Source organism: Thermobia domestica, unplaced genomic scaffold (genome assembly GCF_964235325.1).
Source record: "Thermobia domestica unplaced genomic scaffold, izTheDome1.hap1.1 HAP1_SCAFFOLD_194, whole genome shotgun sequence".
Lineage (NCBI taxonomy): Eukaryota > Metazoa > Arthropoda > Insecta > Zygentoma > Lepismatidae > Thermobia > Thermobia domestica.
In genome coordinates this window covers 358016-382810 of record NW_027655922.1, presented here as the reverse complement: position 1 = coordinate 382810, position 24795 = coordinate 358016, and positions in this window count along the sequence as shown.

Sequence of the window (24795 nt, the reverse complement as noted above, 5' to 3'; positions counted from 1 at the left end):
AGCTTGGTCTCTAGGATTTTTAAAACAAACACTTTATTGACAATTTAACGAAATATCCCGCATTCCTTTTTGTTGATGAAAAATATTCTGTGTTATAAATATTACATCTCCTATGACGGCTACCCTTAGTAAAAATATCTACAATCCGATGGTCACACTCACGCACTAAATCATCAATAATTACAAGATGTGGACCTTCGTGTGCTTGAAATTCATTATTTTGAGGTAAACCTTCTGTACTTATCAAACAAATCCATTCAATTTTCAACATTTTAGTATCTCGTTTTTTACATTGTATGTTGATGGAACGCCTGTGCCATAAAAACTATTACAACATGATTTTGATAATAAGCTATACATTCAAGCATATTCTACGTTATTTACAGGTTCAGGTATTTATTATTCTAATCAAGGTAATGATATTTCACTTGCCGAATATCCTAAAGGTTATACTCTACTGGTGTTTGATTTAACTCCCGATTCTAGCGCAAGTGCTGCATTTCATACTAGTCCACAACGGCAAGGAAGTGTACGTTTAGAGGTTCATTTTAAAGAAGCACTGCCATCTCCTGTAACAGCAATTATATATGGTGAATTCTCTTCAGAATTAGAAATTGATTTCCAGAGAAAAATATGTATTAATTAAAATTGTTAAATACAATTGAACTTTATGAGGCACTACAACAAAATTTGTCTACATCTCATTTTAATGGTGTGTATGCTGCAGATGAGCTACCGTTGTTTATTCATACGTTTCCAGCCGCCATAATTATAAACACTGGTTCTAGTGATAAGCCTGGTGAACATTGGGTTGCTGTTTATATATCTAATATGTGTGTGGGAGAGTATTTCGATAGCTATGGTATACTTCCCTATATACAACATCATATAAGGTTTTTAAAACGAAACTGTCTGTATTATACATGGAATAATAGACGTATTCAAGGTGATTTATCTCAATTTTGTGGACATTACTGTTTCCTATATCTAGCATGTTGTGCATCTCGTTATTCACTGCGCAATTTCTTAAACAAATTCTCACTCACCACTATTGATGCTAATGATATTATGCTTTATTCATTTATGAGAGTATGATGATGGTGTTGTTATTTTTTTAAACTCCGCCATTGCCGGTCCCAAGCCCTGGATGAGAAAGGAGGAGAGTTGGGGCTTGCTACCCCCGTAAAAGAAAATAATCTCTGTTATGTTCAAATAGGGGTTGAAACGAATACACCCCTGCTATGTTAAATTAGGGGTGGAAAAAAGTGGTCATCAAAGAGAACGAATACACCCCTGCTTATGTTATGGTAAAATAAGTCATACTCTTTTATTAGTTCTGCTATGTTGGAAACGAGAACACTCCTTACAGTCTTTGCTATAATGTGCTCAAGGGACGGTACAGGGTGTTACGTAGTCTTATGTAATCTATGCCATGTTCAATTAGGGGTGGAAACGAATACATCTCTGCTATGTTACGTAGTCTTATGTTCTGCTATGTGCTCGTAGTCTTTGCTATGTTACAATAGGGGTTGAAAACGAGTACCCCCCTGCTATGGTAAAATAAGGGTGGAAAAAGGGAACGAGTCCACCCCTTCTCTGCTATGTGTTCGTAGTCTCTGCTATGTTAAAATAAGGGTTGGAAAATAAGCCATACTCTTTTACTAGTTCTGCTCTGCTATGTGTTCGTAGTCTCTGCTATGTTGTTGAAACGAATCCATCCCTGCTATGTTACGTAGTCTTATGTTCTGGTACGTGCTCGTAGTCTTTGCTATGTTAAAATAGGGGTTGAAACGAATACAGCTGTGTCTTATGTACACCCACGTTTGCTATGTTACATAGGTATTCATTGTCTGGGGTTGAAAAAATGCTCATAAAAGGGAATGAATCTTATGTATTATCTGCTATGTTCAAATAGGGGTTGAAAAGGGAACGAGTCCACCCCTAAAAATGTACTCATAAAAGAGAACGATTACATCCTCTAAAAGGTGCTCATAAAAGGGAACAAATACATCCCTAAAATGGAGGTCGTAAAAGACCGTGGGTGGACGGTTCAAGGTGCTGGATTTCCCAGGGGCTCCTGAGTTGAGCAAGTATGAGCCAGGTCTGGCCCAGATCGATCCATTTTCTACTACTGATGTGCATTCGATAATTATAAAACTCACACACTCAGGATATTAAGTCATCCCCGCTGACATAAATTAATGACGATATGAGAATTGACAAATGGGAATTATGCATCCAGTCTTTAAATTCAGTTACGTTTACGAGGAGATGGAAAAAATTCTGTTGTTCAGATTATTGTTAATAAAGTTTCTTTAAAGGATGTGTCCAATAACGTCAATTTGGAGTTCGAAACAAAAGATTACTACATAATTTTATTATATATTATAGCCATTATTATTAGTATTCTCCATGTTCCTATAATTATGACGCGCATAACGATAGGAACAGCTTGAAAACAAAACCACTTTCTTTCATTTTAATGGTGAGATTTTGGTTGTGCCGTGTGTAAAAGTGTTATTCTCTATACGAAATTTCATCCAGTTTTGCAACTAGTTGATACAAAACCGACCCAGTACAAAGAACAGAGATAAGCTTTGCCTCAACCTGAAGAAGATGATGATATTTATCTCTGTGAAGTGAATTTTTGGTATAATCTTATATTATTATAGGATTCTTATTTATCATTTTCTCAGCGTAGTGATGGGCAGTGGGAATATTCCCGGTGGGAAGGAAAATAAAAGATGGGAATGTTCCCGGTTTTTTTACCTAGCAGAGAAATTCCCGGGAAGGAATTTACTTCCATTTCTTTACTTTATTTTCCAAATTATATGAACCATGTCGCTATGTTAGTAATGATCACACATTATATACATGTTATAGATATACAATGTGCACACTCTGGCGACATGGAATTTGACCTATTGATGTTGGCACCGTGAGCCGATAGGCCGTTAGTTATCGTCATAAATATAAAAATTCAAGGTAGGAATAAAATAACAGACTATTCTTAAATTATGACGATTAACACCCCGCTAGCCGTAGGATAAGTTGCCCCAAAACACTGATTTTGTTGTCAGACAAATATGCAGTATAGTAATCTTTCACCACACAATTACCTAGGAACACACAATTAGTTTGAAGGATGATTCTTTTATTTTCACTTTTCTGAGCGTAGTATACACTTCTGGATATGTTAAGGCTATTAACACTGCACATTGATACTTCTTGCATTCATTTTACAGACCATCTTACCTTTCTCTCTCTTTATTCTCCTTTATTAATGCAACTATCATAAGAAACTTACATTTTTACGTGAATCACACATTTAAAAGAAGTTTGGATCATTTACAACACTAAATAAGAGTGTAATTTACCACTTGTGGTATTGAAATGAACAATCACTATTTTCCGTCCTTCTCTCGCCTTACCCGCCAACGCTTCTTCTTTTTCTTTTTCTTTCTATACCTATTAATACAACAAATTCAGATTAGCTATCTAGTGTTGCCAAGAGAAGTGTTTTTATCAAAAAGTCACAAAATGATTATTCTATATATATGTCTTTGATTAAACATATAGTTATGAGTTGTCGGATGGCGACAAATGGCGTCCGAACCAGGAATGACTAAGATTCTTTAGTCAAGGACTCTCTAAAACGTAGTATTTATAGGATTTCAATATAAAAGTTTTACAACACATTATACTAAAAGCTATTTACAAGGTTTTCACAAAACACACAATACTATTAACTTTGTGCACTTAACTGTCCCATCTGCTGATGGTTTGTCTCTGCTTTTTCTAGCCACTTTTGTTTAACTTCCGCTGTCGGTTCCCATAGTCGACAGTTGTCCATTGATTCTAGGGGTAATGTTTTCCCATCCTCGGGATCTTCTAACAATAATACCTTTTCGTTCATCACCTCTCTGCATACATATGGGCCTCTATATATATCAAAAAATTTCCGTATTTTCGAATCAGGCAAACTGCTTAACAGGTGTTGCTTCACGAAGACTAGGTCGTTCCGTTGTATTTTCTTCCTAGTTTCCTGCGATCGGTTGTGTCGGTCGTTTTCACGGTTGAGCTTGTTCCTTTTCCTTTGACTAGCTATAAGGAGTTTGTTATTCCACAAGTTGATCCATTCTTCTATGCAGTCAGAATCTTCCGTAGTTTTGAAGTGTCTTCGAGCCGTAGCGATGTCGTAAACATTTAGCATGAGTGCTGCAGGTGACGTACCCATAGGATTTGGAGACACTATGGTTCATCAACCAAACACATTGCTGTAAATGTTTATACCATCGTTGATGGTTGTCACTACAAAGAGTCCTTATCAGCCTCACCAGATCTAAGTGTTGTCGTTCTCCGTAATTGCTGCACGGATGGTACCTTGTGGTATAATGGATCTTGATGTTAAGGTCTTTCATTTTGTCCACAAATCTTTGGCTTTTGAAAACTGGGGCATTGTCACACACTATACTTTCTGGTTTGTCCAGATGCTTCATGTACTCTTCTAGACTTCGTAGCACTGCTGTAGTATTGGCTTTACGATGAGGGTACGTGACTAGGTAGCCGGTGAATGCTTCTGTAACCGTCAAGACGTATTTGTAGCCGTTGTACGAGATTGGCCATGGTCCTACAAAGTCTAGACAAAGTAGTTTTCTGATACGCTGAGGGTATCCACATTTAATAATCTTTGCTAAGGGATGATACTCCGGCTTCACCTCTACACACCTTCGGCAATTACGTATGTGTAGCTGTACGTCTCTTTTTAGATGTTTCCAATAGAATATTTGCATAATCTTTACTGCAGTTCTTTCCGTACCCCAATGTCCTGCATCTTCATGATAAGTTTTTAAGATCTTCGGCACCAGACTGTTGGGCACGAGAATTTTCCATTTGTGAGGGAAATGAAAATCCCGGACGTATACTATTTCTTTATCGACTCTGTAGTGCTCTTTGATGCGATCATTGCCTAATCTAAGTATGGAGTCATTTTGGATTCGCTCTTTTAACCGCCTAATCTTTTCATCGTTGTCCTGAGCAATTTTGACCTCCTCTTGACTTATCTGTTCCGCTTCGTTATGGAATGCTCCAATGGTGTGTACCTGGTACTGCACTTCACCTTCATTTGGACTCACTCTTGATAAGGCATCCAGTCCGATATTTTGCTTGCCTGGGATGTGCACGACTTCATACTGGAACTGCTGTAGTTCCACTGACCAACGTAAGAGTTTCGAGTTCCATCGTTTAGCAGCTTTTAGAAACCCTAAAGCCTGGTTATCACAGTATTTAGAACCTATGTCCAGTTAGCATTTTAACCCACTTCCTTACTTCAAACAGTATGGCTAGACACTCTATCTCAGATGAACTATAGTTCTTCTCCGCAGGTTTCAGTGTTTGACTCGCATATTGGATTACCACAGTTCTTCCATCTTGTTCTTGTTCTAAGGACGCTGCGATCGAAATGTGAGAAGCATCCGTTCGTAGTATAAATTCTTTATTGAGGTCAGGCATTGCGAGTTTCACTTCATTACAGACTTCCTGTTTCAAACTTTGGAAAGCATTCTCACAGTCTTCAGTCCATATCCACTTCTTTCCTTTTTCAGGAGTGCATACAATGGTGCAGCTATTTCAGCTAAATTCTTTATGAATTTATGCTGGTACTGTATGAATCCCAGGAACCTCTGTACCGACTTGATGTTAGTTCGTCTGGGGTATTTCATGATTGGTTCGATTGCGTCTGCATCTTTCTCTACTCCTTCTGCCGTAATAGTATACCCCAGGAATTTCCTTTTCCGGCTGCAGAAGTTTGATTTCTTTAGGCTGATATTTAGGTTGGCTTCTCTAAGAGACGTGAAGATTTCTCGTAATCCTAGGAGGTGCTCTTCAAACGTATCGTGTCATAGATAAATATCGTCCACATATTTGATTAAATGTTCACCCAATTTGTTGAAAGGGTATTACCCTCTGTAAAGCACTTGCTAAGGCTGCTGACCCATTAATATATCCATATGGCACGACTGTGAATTGCCATTGTTGGCCTTCAAATGAAAAAGAAGTATATGATCTGGATTCGACATCCAAAGGAATACCATGGTAACTTTGCACTAAATTCATTTGGGACTCATATTTCCTATAACATAACTTGCTAAAGATATCTTGTATGGGTTCTTCCTTATTTTGTCTAAGATGCACATGCCGATTCTTTTCTCGCATATCTAAGCACATTCGGACTCTATCCGTACCTTTCTTTGGGACTGCTAAAATTGGATTGGAATGGATCGAATTGCTAGGCTCGATGATTCCTGCAGAATAAAGCTTTTGTATCTCTTCTCGAAGTTGTGGTCGATATTTCAGAAGAATTGGATACTGGCGCCGGATGATGGGTTGGTCACTGGTCACTTCCATTTTGTAAGTGAATTTGTTGCATCTCCCTGGATGTTCCTTAAGTACATCTCGAAATTCCTGCAACAACTGACTCAATTTCTTTTTCTCTTCCATCGTTAACACGTCGGCCTTGTCTACTGTTTGCTGTATTTCATCTGCGGATGGACCTACACACTGGATTGGTAAATAATTATCCGCCTTCAATAACTGTATCTGGTACATTCTTCCTGCATCCTCTTCTTCATCTTCGTCAGGTACCGCAGGTAACATCTTTAAGACTGCTTTTTCTTCGTTTGACATTATATGGACCGATTTGGTTGTGAAGTCTATTATCGTACCCATCTGCTGGAGGGCATCCAAACCCAGGATTACATCGACACTGAGTTGGTTTACCACGAACACTCGAACATTCACTGGCTTCTCAGCTATCATAACTAGAATTTCGATCTGACCTTTTACCCTCTTGGTACGGCCAGAGAAGTCTACAAGTGTGACTTCATTAGCTGGAAGAAGCCGAGGATGTGAGACATCATGGCTAACTCTCTTCCACGCAGCATTTGACATTAATGACACTTCACTTCCCGTGTCCAACAAACTTAGCAATTTCACATTGTTTACCCTGATGTGTACTTTGCAGGTCGAATGAATTAACCGATCATCAATTGACACTCCTTCACTGAGATCATCTTCAACATCACTCCTATCCTCTACATCGTCGTACATGTGTACGCCACATACAAGAAACTTATTATAGCTGGTCCTTGTTTTTCCTATGTGCACCCGATTCGGACCTTTATCGTTGCACATATTTAGTTTTCCGTGTGCTGAAAGGGTCGTTCCCATCCTTGATTCGGATTATTTAACGATTCTTTTGATGAATACTTTCTGCCTTCCTTCTGGCCTTCTACTGTTCTCTTTTCTTCAGTTTCGTCGCCTTCGGATCCATCACTCCTGGACTTCTTTCGTTCAGGTTTGTTACTTTTTCTTCTTCTTCTTCTGAATCGCTCTCGCGAAGCTGTCTCATTATCACTCTTTGATGACTTGTCCCCTTTCATGACTTGGTTAACAAACGATTTCTGATTATTCTTGTCCGCCGCATTGCTTCTTTCTTGCTTATGCTTCATATCCATGGTTCGTAACGATTCGATTCTTTCGATCGTAGCGATGAATTCAGGGAAAGTATAAATTGGTCTCACTACTAATGCTTCCTTATACTTCCATGGGAGCAATGCTACAATATCTGACACTATTTGTGCTTCCGGTACGGTTGGACACAACTCCCTAATTTGATGAAATTTTTCTATTGCGAACTGCTTCACTGTTGCATGGGCCTTGTGATTAAAATATTGAGCGCGGCACGTAGTAAGCCGGCTCGCTACCACTTGCGGTGATTGGAACGTATTTATCATAGCTCGTGAGAACTCTTCGTATGACGCAAATGGCTTTGGCTGTAGCTTAAACCAGCTTTTCGCAGGATCGTCTAGAAGTAGCGGGATAATCCTTAGTAGCTGTTGTCGGGATAAATTCACCACGTCAGCTTCCTCTTCAATTCTACTAAGGAATGACGATACTAATGCTCCGTTGGGCTGGCCATCGAACCTCGAAAACTGCCTTATTTCTGATAGTTTAATAGGTAGTGGTTCTTTACCTTTCACTTCGTATAAATCCTCAGCACTTCTTTCCGTGTTGCGTCTCATATCGTACGCATCACTCTCTTCACTTGATGAAATGGAGACCTGTTTCCTCAGTTCCTTTGCATTTCCAGAATCTCCTTCCCTTCTGTTCCAGACTACTTCATTTTCTTCGGTAATTCTTCTGGGTCGTTTCTTCTTCCTCCTCGTTTGTCCACTGGAATTTACTCCCTTTCTGTCGTCTATTTCCTTGACAAAAGACGATTCATTTCGCTTAGTTCTCGTTCCACACGTTAGATCTAAAGGCTGTTCATCACTCGCTTCGCTACTTACAGGACTGGTGTGCCCTCGTGCTCTCCGCTCTTGCGTTGGCAAATAGTAGGAGTGACTGTGAGCGTCCGGCACTTCATTCCGTTCTTCTGCGTCTTTCATCACTTCTTCCAAATTTTGTATACGTTCTTGATGTTCTCGCTGGCGTTGTTGAATCTCCTGTATTAGGCGTTCATGTTCTAGAGCCCTTTGGGCTTCCTCCTTTTGATGTACTCTTACAGCGGTAACTTCGTCTCGAATTTCCTTATTTTCCTTCTGTAAATCATTTTTCATTCCTGCAACTTCAGTATTCACTTGCTCTTGAAAAAGGTTAACTTGTTCCGTTACGCGTGTGACGCGTTCATTGACTTGTTCAAACCCAAGCGTGATACGTTCATTTACTTCCTTTATACGATTGTTCATTTGTTCTGTTGTTTGCGCAACGCGTTCATTTACTTGCTGAAACCCGTGCGTGACGCGTTCATTCACTTCCTTTATCACTTCCTTTATACGTTCATTCATTTACTCTGTTCCTTGCGTGACGTGTTCATTCACCTCTTTCAATCCACCCTGTAGCTTGTGCACTTGAACTGCTAGGTCTTTAAACAATTCTCGTATTATGTCCACATGTGAAGTGGCCTCTTCTTGGGATTGCTGTTCTTGATCCATGTTGTTTTTATATACCCTGCCGCTCCTTAACTGAATGATGGCGATATAGTATAAACTAGCCTTTCAATAATAATCCTTTCTTCGGTTAGGAACAATAATTATTATCAATCACACGCTGGCAACTGACAGGCAGTCACTTGCAGCCTTACACATTTGTTTTTCTTGTTGACCCAAATATTGGAATTATACCCACTGGCAACCCCCACACTCTTGTTGACATTAACACTCAGTACTTGTTGCTAACATAAGCTATGTAATGACTAGCAACCCTTCTGTTCTTGTTGGCGAATGAGCTGCAATGTTGAACTGTAATCACTGGCAACTCCTGCAATTTTGTTGACGCTACTACATATACATTTCTAACAACGTGGATATCATGTGCACTGGCAACCCTAAGTCTCATAATCTTTCTTTGTCGCTATGTTAGTAATGATCACACATTATATACATGTTATAGATATACAATGTGCACACTCTGGCGACACTGAATTTGACCTATTGATGTTGGCACCGTGAGCCGATAGGCCGTTAGTTATCGTCATAAATATAAAAATTCAACGTAGGAATAAAATAACAGACTATTCTTAAATTATGACGATTAACACCCCGCTAGCCGTAGGATAAGTTGCCCCAAAACACTGATTTTGTTGTCAGACAAATATGCAGTATAGTAATCTTTCACCACACAATTACCTAGGAACACACAATTAGTTTGAAGGATGATTCTTTTATTTTCACTTTTCTGAGCGTAGTGTACACTTCTGGATATGTTAAGGCTATTAACACTGCACATTGATACTTCTTGCATTCATTTTACAGACCATCTTACCTTTCTCTCTCTTTATTCTCCTTTATTAATGCAACTATCATAAGAAACTTACATTTTTACGTGAATCACACATTTAAAAGAAGTTTGGATCATTTACAACACTAAATAAGAGTGTAATTTACCACTTGTGGTATTGAAATGAACAATCACTATTTTCCGTCCTTCTCTCGCCTTACCCGCCAACGCTTCTTCTTTTTCTTTTTCTTTCTATACCTATTAATACAACAAATTCAGATTAGCTATCTAGTGTTGCCAAGAGAAGTGTTTTTATCAAAAAGTCACAAAATGATTATTCTATATATATGTCTTTGATTAAACATATAGTTATGAGTTGTCGGATGGCGACAACCATGTGTTTAATTACTTTATTATTGTTTATTGTTTTACGTCTAGGTTTTAAATAATTTTGATTAAAGAGATAAAATTCTTTGACAGTACTTTTTATAACTAATAATATGATATTTTAAGTTCCATTCTCATTTGCATTAGTAAGTAGCAAAGTACTAATTTACAAATAATGATGCGGAGCCACTTTGTAAAGTAATGTAGAAATAGAGATGAAGTACTATCAATTCAACCGAACCACCGTTAGTAGCTAATAGATGACGGTCTGTGTCGTGTCTCTGACTCGAATTTCTGAAAAGGTCCTCGGACTTCTCTTACATGTGAATTAACGCATGAAATTTGGAGAAACAGATAGGAAGAAAAGTCGTGTGTGGCAATGTTTCGTGCTAAATTATAAAACTAGGTCAGTTCTTGCAAATATTGTGAACATAAGTTCGTACGCGCAAATGTGTCTTCTAAGACATGGTGAGATACGTGGCGTCTGACAGTTACCCAACCTAATTGGTTATAACGTTTAAAAAATTAATATGTTTATAATATCAATAGTAGAGTCAAGTTTAGAAAAGTCACTTACATTTAATTTAAACTGTTTAGCGGTGTAAAAGTATGTGGACTTACTATACCATTTTTTTCACATATTTACTTGCATACAACATATTGTAAGTAAATATACATTTATGCATACTCTCTAAATATAATAAAATATTAATAAAAAAACATAATACCGTTCAGAATATACATGTTGAACAATCCTCTGGACATAATGTTGTTTGTACACCGTCAAAGAAAGCTTGAACAAGACCATTCAATACTTCAAATTTACACGTTCAAAGGAATATTGTTCAAGACACTTGAACAAGAGTCTCGAATGATCTTGAAACAACGTTTACACAATCATAGAGGTATTGAATCACGTTTTATGTACTTGTTGATAGGTGTCAGTCAAAAACAATTGACCGAAACTTTGAAAACAAATGAAAGCAAAACTGCGTACTGATCTACTTCAGACCTGTGCATGAACAACTATATTAGCATTTCTTTCCTAACTTTCTCCAGGCATTTGGAATTTAATAGATTATATTAAATCATTTAGAAAACAGATCAATTGATCTTGTAGTAACTCCATCGAATTTTCACTAAGTATTTTGTTCCCTTTATATTAAATGCGAGTTAGATTAGTTTACGTTAAAAGAATAAAGTGCTGTGTAGGCAGAAAATCATTCGCTGTACTAAGCGTTTTTTTAAAATCTGATTCTTTACATGGCGTACTGATGACAGAATTACACTCAAGAAAAAATCGGACTCCTTCCCAAAATTGATGTCACAAAATGATCAATGCCAAAATTGTGTATAACGTGATGTAATGACTGTCTTCTGATGTTATTTATGCTATGGCATTGAAGACTGTTTAAAGAAAAGGCTGAAAACACAGGAAACCAAATAAAGCAATGATAATAGTTTTTCTGGACTTACCGCCCATATCTGCATCAGACTTTCTTCACAAACCTATCCGATGTTTTGTACTGGTTTAGAATAGCCCATCAAACAAATAGTAAGTTTAGTGTTAAAATGTGTGAGTGCGTATGAAAGAGGACTGTCTGGGACAATAATTTCCACTTTCGGAACATGCTTGTATAATGTAGGAAACAAGTATTTTGTTTAGAAGTTAAATGTTATCACTATCAAAACATTACAAGAGCTATAGTTGAGTTCAAATGAGTGAATATGACATCAAAACATTACAAGGGCTATAGTTGTGTTCAAATGAGTGAATATGACATCAAAGGTTTGTTTCACTATTCTTATTTATGCATTATTGTTATTCTTGTTTCTTGCACTATAACCTCCGTCAATGACGCGCCTGCTCCCTACGGACGTATTCTTGCGTCGGCTCTTCTACGCTCGTGTCCTGACACTGTTAAATAGCATTCTGGATTTTAGTTTTTTTTTGCACGCATACATTTGTACCTTACGGCAAAGACCTCATAAAATTAATCTATACGCATGAACTCTTACCTTGAGGACGCACTTCTAAAACACTACGTGTAAATTTTGCGATAAAATAATTGTATATATTATAATGCATAACATGTAATCATTTCCAGGGTATTCAGTTTACGCGGATATTATTAATCTGTATGTAATTATTTGTCATTATCCCAGATTAATAACAGGACAAAACGTCTTATTGAAGCAAGAAAAGTCAGACATATATATTTTTTATTTGATGGTCTCTTCTTTCTTAATCTATACTCTATATTCTTGTATATTAAATTCTCAAATTAATATTATGATACCTATCACTTTATCAAAATTTAACAATAGCTATAAGCATGCAAGCATTGCCACTACATAAATCGTTTATATTATCAACAATAATACTAACAATATCTTCCAATGTGGATATTTGCTTTTTTATTATTATAATGCATACTTTCAATATAAGATAATTGTGGACAAGAGTAATAAAAATATATTTATTGAACAACTGCTGCTCTGTCTCACGACACCATCATAGTTGTTTTGTATTTTCCTGCAATCAACTCGGACGCTGATTGGCTATTGAATGCTGTTGAATTGGATTGTTCAGAACAGGACCGAATGAAACTATTGAATTCAAGACAAAAATGACGTCAGGGCTGATGTCTTTTTCATCAAATACTCTTGAATGGTCTTGAACAAGAGTCTTGTTCAAGCTTTCTTGGATCATCTAGAAAGAGTATAACGTAACAATATATGGCGATATGAAACGAATTTTCCTTTGAAATCGTAATATAATAAAAGAATTCACTTTTCTTTGAGTTTGTACATAAATTCCCGGAATATTCCCGAAAAATCACTATCTCAGTGTGGAAGCTTGCACTCTTCTAGCCATTTGTTGCCGTTTTTAGCTGTTGATTTTAGCCACTTTTTCTCGTTGAGTGTTGGCAACACTATTGACAATTTTTTGTGTGGAATTTTATGACTTAAGTTGGAGAGAAAGAGGTGGAAGTTTAACAGTGGCCGTTACGGCGAGTGCCTCTTGTGCTGTGGTGGTATAAGGAAGAGAGTTGAGTGGGACTTCTTATACAACTACACTACACTCACACTTTCCTTTTACAATCAAACGTACATACATCCTTTTCTTCTCGTATTCTTTTTCTTTTTCATCTTACACTTCCCGCTTTTCTGTAATTTTTTAACCCCTCTACCTGGGTAGTTAGCCGCAGTTTTTCCAGAGCTACTGATTTTGCAGGAGATCTCCTGCTTTTTCCACGTTCTACTAATCTACTGCGAAAGAAAATGAAAAGTGAACAATCTCCTGCTTTTTTCTTACTTCCAGAAGTTAAAGAAACATATTATTATTAATATTGAATTTTCATTTTTGTTTACATGAAAAGAGGAAATTTCTCTGGATGTATAAAGCTCTGTAAAGCATATAGTTACAGAGCTTTGATGTATATAATATGAATATAAGGATACAACTGTACTCATCTTCTATATGCATGCTGGTAGGCGATCTTTATAACTTACGGTAAGATTTACGAATACGTGTTGTTTAGATTGGGACATGGGTTGGAAGTGCGGGTGAAAGTTAGTAGAGGTGCGGGGCGACGTTGACTTTTCCTGATTTTGACTTTTTTCCCGACTTGTGTCAATTCTTCCCGATTGTATCCTGTATATTATTCTATTTTGTTTTTCAATCATAAATCCTCTGTTTGAGGTAGATATTTGACCAATTAGCACTAGTAGCACATATGACTAGAAAGCTGGTGCACCTACCTATTTGACTGATAATAGTCTTATGAAGAGAAGAGAAGTGTGATGAGGTGCCAAATCAACAGCGAAGAACTGTTTGTTAATGTAACACCCCAATCTATATAGAGTATTACAGGTAGCACATTTTCTGCTATGGAGAGAAAAAAAAATACCCAGAATTCTTGACCGAGGTGACGTCACGTGGAAGAGAGCACGAAACAAACATATTGTAGGGAATGCAGTAAGCGGTGTTGATGCGTGAAATTTATATAGAATGGGTAATTATTGAGACAAAAATGAATGAAAATAACTTTGTTGTTGCTCAATGTCCGAATTGAGAAAGGAAGACTCCATGTATAACATAGCACCCTTTTCCTAAAATGTTATTGGTACAACGACAGTGAGTTTGTCGGTGTAGCTAAACGCGCAGACAGAATCGATGTAAACAATGTTAATATTTATTCTATTTATTTCTTACCGAAAGATTATGAGACAGACTTACAACACGAACTTCATAAGCTACCCGTAAGTAAAAAAGTTCCGGCCTCATGCAATTTCTTCTCTGCATAAATCGAATTGCCATGGAATTGTTAAGAACGAACAGAAGTAAAAGGTTAAGAGAAAATAATTTATTTTTCAAACATATGAAGTTGAAGAACTTTAAATAAATTTAAATAACTAGAGTCATGGATGCAGATCCTGTAGGATGAGCAAAAATGTTAGAAAAGAGGATTTGCCCATTTTGTCCCCATAACTCGGTGAAGCCAAAAAATAATCGAGACAAACCTGATTGGCTGCTCTCTTTTCCGCCAGTAATGCTCGCTCAAAACTAGGTTTTTCGTATGCCAACATGTAGTGTTCATTGCGTTTATTCTTATTTAAATATTCGCTTTAACGTTTAAAATGGTTACATGTGCAGCTTATGGATTCGTGTTCGTTACCTTCAATGGGGCTTGAGTTCTTATTTCCGTTGAGGCTCGTGCTCACTTGGACTAGGACTCATCCTCCAATAAGGATCACACTCAGGGTGGGATCCAGAATTTTCTGAGCGGGGGTGCACCAATAATTACCAAACTAACCAATCACACTGAAACTCTTCAAAGTGACATGTAACAATATTCTTTACCCTTGACAACGCCGATACATAGAACGGGGGGGGGGGGGGCGGTTAATGTAAAGAAGGTCGCATGTTTTCTATCCTACTTGACAAATGTTATATTGTTTTGCTTGGTGAATCATTTTCCTTCAACCTTCAGAAAATCGATTTAATGTATTGCTTTTGCAAAGTTCTGCTTTCTCTTAAGCCCCAAACGGAAAAATAGTTTCAGAAAATTTCGGAAAGCGTTGCTATTTTCACAGCTAGCTTCTTATTTTAGATAGTGTATATTTACAACGAAGGGGTGCATGTGCACCGGTGCACCCCCTAAATCCGGCCCTGATCACACTCAATAGACTGCTGGGAGCTTGCGCTCACTAATTTCATTGGGGGTGGAGGCGCGGTAGCTCAGTGGTACAGCGTTCACCTCCGGTCTTTGGGACCCTGGTTCGATCCCAGCTCGCGCTGTGTGGACCTTGTGGTGGACAAACACCGTGCTTGTGGGTTTCTTGGAGTTCTCCCGGTTCCTCCCATTTTCTTCATTCCATCATTTCATTCATTTCTCATAATCACCGTTTCTTTTAGCCTAACCGGCATAACGTGGGGCGTAAAACTTAAAGAGTTCATTTCATTTCATTTTAATTTCATTGGGGTACACGTTTATTGGGTTTGAGCTCACTACATTCAATAAAGCTCGGGTTACTAATCTGAAGTAGAGTAAGGGTCACTACCATTAATGACCTCGTGATCAATGACGTCAGTGGGGCTTGCAATGAGTTTATTATTTTCGGCGGGGAAAGCGTTCACTATTCTCGTTAAGGCTGGCTCTTACTCAAGCTCAGGCTGATATCGTTCAATGAGGCTCGCGTTTACTCGGTCTCGGTCTCATCCTTCAGTGAGGCTCGCTGTCACTAGACTCCTTGGAAATCGCGCACCCTAATCTATTTCGAGCGAGCACGCGATTAGTTAGGTTCGGGGTCACGAGTCTTAATTAGACTCTTGCTTACTAGCGCGTGCTATCTTCCGTCAACTGGGCTCGAGCTCATTCATCAATGGGGCTCAAACTCACTAACACCAGTGTGTATTAATATGGGCTTGGGTTCTATATTTTCAGTGGTGTTCGCGCTATTTATTCTCGTTGAGGCTTGCGCTTTCTTGGTCTAGGACTCACATTTTTTAATGAGGTTCGAACTCACTAGGCTCCTTGGAACTCGCGCTCTCTAGTCTCTTTCGGTCACGTAGTTGCTTGGATTCGGATTGGACTTGTGCTCACTTGTGTCGACTCACTTCCGTCAGCTGGGCTTGATCTCACTACCATCAATATAACTCGAGCTCACTGGCACTAGCGCGGTTTTCACTAATGTGGGCTCGGGTTCATTACCTTTAGTGGGCTCGTTCTCATTATTCTCTTTAAAGCTCGTGCTTATTTGGCCCCGGGCTCATATCTTTCAATGAGGATTGCACTAACTTGGTTCCTTGGAGCTCGTGCTCTCTGATCTCTTTCGGGCAAGCGCTTACTTGGGCTCAGACTTCAACACTCAGTGGGACTCGAGCTCACTAACGTTAGTAGGGCTTGTACTCATTTTTACTTGGGCTCACATCCTCCATTCAGGATCGTGCTTAGTCAGGTTCTGGCTCAGATCCTTTAGCCTCCTGGCACTCGCGCTTACGAATTTTGTTTGGGCACATTTTCCGCGAACTAAACCCAAAATATAGTAGAAACACGTGTAAAAACAAGAACATTTATTTCAGCAATCTCAACCTAAAAAATTAAAGCCCAAACATTGAAGAAACACAGTGCAAGGAAAAACAATGCGTTCTGGGTTCTGTGACTTCTGAGGGCTGCAATTAGAATTATCACTAACATTTCCTATCAATATTCATAAAACAATAACAATGAGTGTATGGTAACATTAATATAAATTGATTATAATATAGCAATTTATCCTGCGTATTTGTAGTGTTAGAATTAGTAATATTTTTATTTCTATGTAGTTTCAACAATCAAATGAAGTTAGAATATGCTCGGAGTATACAAAAATTATATGCTAAAAGCAGAAGACGCGATTTCCTCTCTTCCGCGTGACGTCACACTTCCAGCGACCAAGGCCAGTTCGAACCGCATATTTAGTAGCCCCTGGTAACACCCAGTCAAAGGAAACATTAACACGTGGACAATGTTATATGAGTAAAGTATACCTTGGAGTAAAGTAACTGCTAGAAAACGTACGTAGCTTCTCGAAAAATTTGTTAAGTTGCGAGTGTGTGGAATGGCAATAAATCAGTGATGCCAATTGAAGGGAAATTTCCCTTGGCGCAGGGAAATTTTGAGTAAATTTTAGAGAAAAGGGAAAAAGGGAAATTGCTTGTAATCTCTCAATATTGCAGGGAAATTTGAACCTCTCTTCAATCATTTATAGATTGAATGTATTTACGTATCTGATTAATCTAATTAAAATTCAGTATAAATTCAACATCGTATTTGTTCCAAACATAATCCGTTGCACATATTTCACATAAATTCTCACAAGTTATCTTGCTTTGCATTCGTTAATATTTATCAACATTACACATCGATCAACATATTCAGTTAAATTCGAAACATTACAACAATGCTTATTTAAAATCTTTTATCAAAATTAATCTTCCCATTGTTGAATTAAATGCAATGCAATAAGATGAAATATTTCTCAATTAAATTATCACTCCAACTATTATAACAGTTTGGTTTTCCCAATCAGATTATGTTTTTCGCAACCAGAAAATTGATTGTTAAGAGGATTAATCGATGTAAAAGAAGAAAATCTGCGTGTCGTGAATGTAAATATGTATATATGGGCGAATACTGGGTCATTAGTGTATGTGTGTTTGTGTAAGTTTATAAATTCTCTGGTGATTGTGCGCACAGAATTATAAATTCTTAAGAATTTTACATCTCTAAACTTTGTATTGTGCTTACGAACATTCCTCGCGTATAGCCAAAGACAGTAGCAACTAGAGTTTTCTTTGTAACTGTTCGTATTCGCTTCAATAAATATGGGAGTGCTGTTCTTAAGTAGGTACATACCAAATATATACTTAAAATTTTCTTTGTACCTTACGTTACATTAATATTAAAATCTATAGTAGTAGGGGCCCCGTTATATGCAGCCGAGTCAGCAAAAATTTTCTCGATTCTGATTGGCTGAGAGAGGTCACGTGACTTTAGGCCCCGCCCACGCGGGAAATTCAAATTTTCAGGTCACGTGGTATGACGTAATGAGTCACCCCGCGGGGAAATCCCTCATTCTCTTTTATGACCGGGATTTTTGAAATTCGTTCCCTTTTACGGGTAAGATGAGTGCTTTGATTGGTTGACAGCTGGCACGTGATTTTAGACCCTGCGATATTTGAAATTCGTTTCCTTTTACGGGTAAGATGAATCCTTTGGTACCACGATGCTGATTGGCTGATAGAGGTCACGTGATCTTAAGCTCAGGGATTTTTTAAAATTCGTTCCCTTTTATGGGTAAGATGAGTGGTTTGGTACCTTGAATTTGATTGGTTGATAGCGGTCACATGATTTTAGACCCTGGGATTTTGAAATTTGGTTATCCTCTTTGATGAGTACTTTGCTACCTCGATTCTGATTGGCTGATAGAGGTTACATGATCTTAGACCCGCTACACGGTGAACAGGTCACATGGTATGACGTCATGTTTTACCCTTGCGGGGAAATCCATCACTAATTCGTTTCCTTTTACGGGTAAGATAAGTGCTTTGGTACCTTGATTCTGATTGGATGATAGAGATCACGTGATTTTAGGTCCTAGGATTTTTGAAATTAGGGTGTCCTTTCTGATGTATACTTTGGTATCTCGATTCTGATTGGTTGATAGAGGTCACATGATTTTAGACCCACCACACGGTGAACAGATTACATGGGAAAATCCTCACTCATTTGTTTCCTTTTATGTGTAAGATGAGTGTTTTGGTACATCAATTTTGATTGGTTGATAGAAGTCACATGATCTTAGCCCCCCACAGCCTATGAGTGAAATATAGAGCGATATGTCGGTGATCACCCTAGACATTGATTTTAGAATTTAGTTCCCTTTTTATGGTTATGCGTAAAGTTCCCATGAAGGGTTCAACCTCCTCCTTAAATAACCCTTTTTTTGGTATTATGATATTGTACTGAAGTTTACATTAAATATTATCATTCTCTTTGACAGATAAGATGATTACCAGCTTTCTTACCTTGATGGAGATCCTGTCCTTGAATTAGTAGCCTATGTCTCTGGAAGTAACAATGGTGAAAGAGGGGTCCATCCTTGTCGTTTGTAGATTTCTTATAACACATTGTTGTGAGTTTAAGCGATTTTTTTAAACGCTCAGTAAGCGCTTCATTAATGGAAACAGTGTTGCCAGATTTGTCTTACCTAAACTGCTCCGATTCTTTTCGAAACGGTTCCGCAGAGTGCAAGAATTTTCAAACTAAAAATTTTTCGAACTAAAAAAATTTCAAAACTAAAAATTTTCGAACCAAAAAAAATTTCAAACAAAAAGTTTCAAACAAAATTTTCGAACTAAAAATTTTGAAACAAAAATTACAAAAAATTTTCGAACTAAAAATTTAAACAATTTTTTTTGAACAAAAAAATTTAAACTAAAAACTTTCGAACTAAATTTTCAGATCAAAAATTTTTCGAACAAAAAATTTTCGAACCAAAAAAATTCAAAAAATTTCGAACCAATTTTTAAAAACAAGTTTCGAACTAAAGTTGTAAACCACATCTAAAAATTTTCAAATCCAAATTTTTCGAACTAAATTAAAAATCAAATTTTGGACACTAAGAAAATTCTTTAATTATTTTTCAAACTAATCATGTAAACCAAATCTTGGATATATTTTCCACCTTAAATTTTCAAGATTACCATTTATTTGAAAACAAGTGTTCAGGGTTTCAAGAAATAATAAAACACATTTTTTTTCAACTTGTTGTATTTTAACGAAAGGTATGTGTTCTTCTCATACAATTTATTAACATAATAAATACAGGATCTAGTTTAATGAATATGTTGGACGTGTCATCATCTTCGAATGTTGTAGACGTATCCTGTAAAGAAAAAGAAGAAACAATGGATTACTTTTTGAATTTCTTTTTTTTTCTGAAACAATAAAAACGAGTCAATATTGATAAGAGAGAAATAAAACTTACTCGTAAATGATGGATCTGTTTAGGCTCATCTTCCTCCTCGGGTACGAGATGACAGCTTTTCTACCACTGATGTTGGTTTACGAACTCTTCTGGGTACTGCATTTTTCTAGGTGTTGCTGCTTTATGGTCAAGGTTCCCCGTTGAAATACGAGATTCTGCATTTCTTCCACTGATGGTGTTGGTGGTTTATGAACTCTTGTGGGTACTTCATTTTCTTCTTGGTGTTGCTGCTTTGTAGTTAAGGAAGGGAAAGAAGAAAAGGAAAAGGAAAAGGAAAAAAGAAATGGCGGCCTTATTGGGTGTTTACAGTTTTTTCTTCTTCATCTTCTTTTTCCAGTTCCATCTTCTGTTTTTTAACGTACCCGTACGGAACCGTATCGTAGGAATTGAGTTCTTTAAATCGACGTTTTGTGTACTGGATACTGTACATTTTTTCTTCTTTGCGTGTGACGATGGTATGGTCTTTGGTCCTGCATATCTTATGGGGGATAGTGATGGTGACTTGTCCACGGCATTGATTTGTAATCATTTCTTTTAGCGTATTGAAATTTAATTGTTGTCCTGCATTGTAGTTTAATGTAAATCCTCTAATTTTACATATGTAGCTGGTGACGTTGGTATCTGGATTGTATATTTCTAGGCTGTAATTTTTCGGCCCTCCACTGACAAATGTCTTGATGTATGCTCGTGGTCCATAAGACTCCATCTCGTCCGATAAGCATCCCAAGTACGTTGAAGGTTTAATGGTTGGCTCCCCGGGCTTTTCTGTAAATATCACAGAATCCGTGTCGAAATATAAAACACGTTCCTGCAACATTTCCAGGTACTTGTACAGTTCCAGACGTGCCTGACATGTTGTAAATGCACCTAACACGACATTGGTGTTTCGGTTTTGAACAGGCACATGTTCATTGTACTCCCAGAACGCATATAACATCGTATCATTGATGGGTACAATTTGATGGAGTTTAATGTCGGGGGAAGTGAGTTTTTCATAAAATTCTTCCGGCCGATCAATAATTGTGGTCTGGCTAAAGTTTGTACGCTGACAAAGCTTTCCCCATAATGAGTTAACACAAAGCTTAGATAAACTTCTTCGTGCAGGATTATTTTCAATTTTGGTCGGATCCAATGCAATACCTTCACGCTCCAGGACGGTTTGTATAAATTTTGTTTTGTCTTCTTCGGTCACACAGGAACTGGGCCAGCCAGACGCTTCCATTTTCGATTTCAAAAATGTATTGATATATTCCGTGAACAAGCCACCTGTTTTCGTGATGGGATCATATTGTTCAATGTCATAATCCCAAATTTCAAAAATTTCCACCGGTTGATATCCTAATTCTATTGCTTTCTGTATTTCATATGATACCCATGTTCCAGTGAGGCATCGCTCCTGGTCGTTGTGCGTACACGTTGCTGTAGGGTCTGGGTTCATTTCTTCGGCACACGCAGCACACAGAGGAAAGAGTAGTTTCTTGTTGCATCGGTAAGGCAGGAGACCATGATAAAGATGGCGACTTGGTAATATCGTCATTTTGATCAGACCATTGACTTTATTTATTGGTGGTATATTTTCATCACCCTGTAGATAAATTCTAGGATGTCCTACAGGGTATTTAGCACACTTATTTATGTAAGGATAAAGTGAAACAATATCGAAATATTTTATTACTTCTCCTGCTTTTTCGTCGACTTGGTGGTACAATTTCACGCAATTGGTCCTTCCTCCAAAAAAGCTATCTCTTGGATTTAGTGGTCTGCGGTTCATGTACGGGTGATTTTTCAGATACGTCGCCATTGTTGGATTTTGTTTTAAGAACTGATTAAATTCGCACTCCCACATTTCATGTACAATGTACCCCAATTCACGCAGTCTTGCATTTTTTCGTTGCGTTCGTTCATAACGGAATTCCATGGTGTCTTCTGGATTGCCGCTAATGGGCTGATTACGGCCTGTAGTAAAACATACTTTACACCCGTGATAAAAACAGCCGGCATGCTCGTAGATGTGCTCCTCTAACGTCTCAGGATCTTGGTAGTAGCCATCAACATGGAATCCCGCAATTAACACTTCTTTTTGTCGGGCCGCATGTAAGATTTGTTTTCCTTCGCTTTTTTCAATGTAGGCCAGCCATTGCATTGCAGCGATCGATTGGGTACTTCTCCATCGATAGCCATGTGCCGGTAGAATTCCAATGGTGTTGGGTTTGAGGAAATTCCGGCGGAATACTAAATTGGAAGCACTGGTAATCGTGATCGTCTCCAAGAAGGGATTCACTTTGGTTTCTGCTTCAAATGACGTCATAAACGAAACGCATGCTTGTCGCAGTACATTGACATCTTGAATACAATACTTGATAATTTCTTTCTGGAAATCAAACGTGTCATTACGATGATCGTTGTACCACTGCATGAACTTGTTTCTGTCTTCGACGGCCATTTCATTTGCACCATAATACTTCGTTTCTGGAAGTGGTCCAATATACGATTGATTCTCCTTGGTGTTTAAGAAATGCGGGAAGTAGCCTTTGGTTGCGGGTAAATTGAACGCTTTTGACAATTTACTTAATGCCATAGGCAAGAAGTTCAACGAGTCAATGAACGTCAGATTATTCAACGTTAAACTCAGTATCTTGGTCCCATTTAATATGACGTCAGGTCTCCATTGGCATTGTTCGACCATGGTCTTTAGGATAAAATGTCCATCGTAGCCTTTCGCGTTGTGAGCGAGGCAGAAAATCCTATTTATATTGGGACGACGTTCCCGCAAGTACTGGAGAAAATCATAAACTGGATCGTCTCCTTGGAAAATATGCTGGCGCTGACCACACGTACTGCAAGACTGCTGGATATTATTGTTTTCAACACATGCATAACATACTTGTTGTGCAACCAATAAATTTGGAACGTGTACATACGTATTATCGCCAATATTCGTGTCCTGCATAGATTCTATATCATAGAATATTAACAAGGCTTTCTTTGCGTGCATGAGTGAAGGAACACCAGGTTTCAAGCATTGGCGATCAGGAAGCATAAAACATTGATGTGATCCTGGAACAATCTTCTTACAAACATTGCAAAAAATCTCATTACAATCATGAATGCGTTGTCCACTTCGTACAAAAGAATATACTCTGTAGCATTTACTACATTGCTTCACCATTTTGCATACAGGTTCCCCATGATGATATACAATATTACGATGATTATTAAAACATTCTTCGCCGTAAAATTGACGATTGCAGTCGTTGCATAATATCGGCGTTTGGTTCTTGTCGCATAGAGGTCTCTGTAAACATTTGGAGCACGTAACAGGACAATTTTTCACATGTCTGTTACGATGATCATACTTTTTATGGCACGCTTCACAGTAGAACTTGGTTGCAAAACAAGCAGTTAAAGATTGAATGATGTCAAAGTGTCCAGCCAAACAAATCAAATTTATGGGAGTGCGATTTTCATCGTTGGGCCCCTCGTACATGATGTCATGACCTGTGAAACTGGTATACACTGTAATTTTATATTCTTTGAGGTATGCCTGGAATTGTCGAATTTCATTTACACTGGCACCATGATCCAAATTCACTCCTGCATTTGCACATAACGCATCGACTTCATCGTCCACAATACATTTCGATTGATGTTGATACTGTGTATGTCGTTTCACATCTACATTCTTGTATTTTTTCAGGCCAATAGCAATAACAAGGGCGTACGCCAGGCACCTTGAATCTTGATTTTTTACTCGTACAATCCCACGCTTGCTACGTAACAATTCTTCATTTTGAAGTATTCCTTGTGCTAAACGATCTCCATATCCGTATCCTCTTGGAATATCTACACGATGAAAATGAACGGTGAATGGCTCGTGCAGGAGAAATGCATTGTTACTTTGTAAAACTCTTTCGAACGAGGCCCACATCGTTTCCAGTGTTAGGTTTCGCGCTTGGCGAAAACTCACCCAAAATGGTTTATTCGTATTGCGTGGCGATATTACTGATAAACCAACCATCGCCTCATCGTCGACATTGGCTAATAAATGGTCTAGCATTGCTTGGAAACTATTATGTACATACTGTATGATATCGGTTCCTACGGGCGGTGCGTTGAATTGAACTTCGAGCATTCTGCCCTCAATGTTAAATCGTCTATAATGACGAGTGATTTCATTGCGAACAGTAAAACCCGATTCGGCCATGGTTAAAAATGAAAACAAACAAACAGGTACAATTGCGATAAATGTGTAAGGGAAAAAGGAATTGAGCAGCGTGAATTTACTACAAAAGAAAAGAAGAAAGAAAAATCTTAATCACCTGATAAACAGAAAATCATAACATTCATGATAAATAATTAACTAAGTAATTCATGTAAAGGTCCTGAGTTTGATTCCTGGCGGTGACGTTCAGAATCTCATTATGAAAGCACACGTACTAGAACTCAAAGTTTTTTTTAAATTATGTTACTGAAATGAGTGTTTTATTGCTGTCAAACTCGAGACCATTACATCAGCATTTAACTGACCTACCATTCTATAGTGATAAAAAGAATGCATGAAATGAATGAATGTTTTAACAGTACTGAGATGTG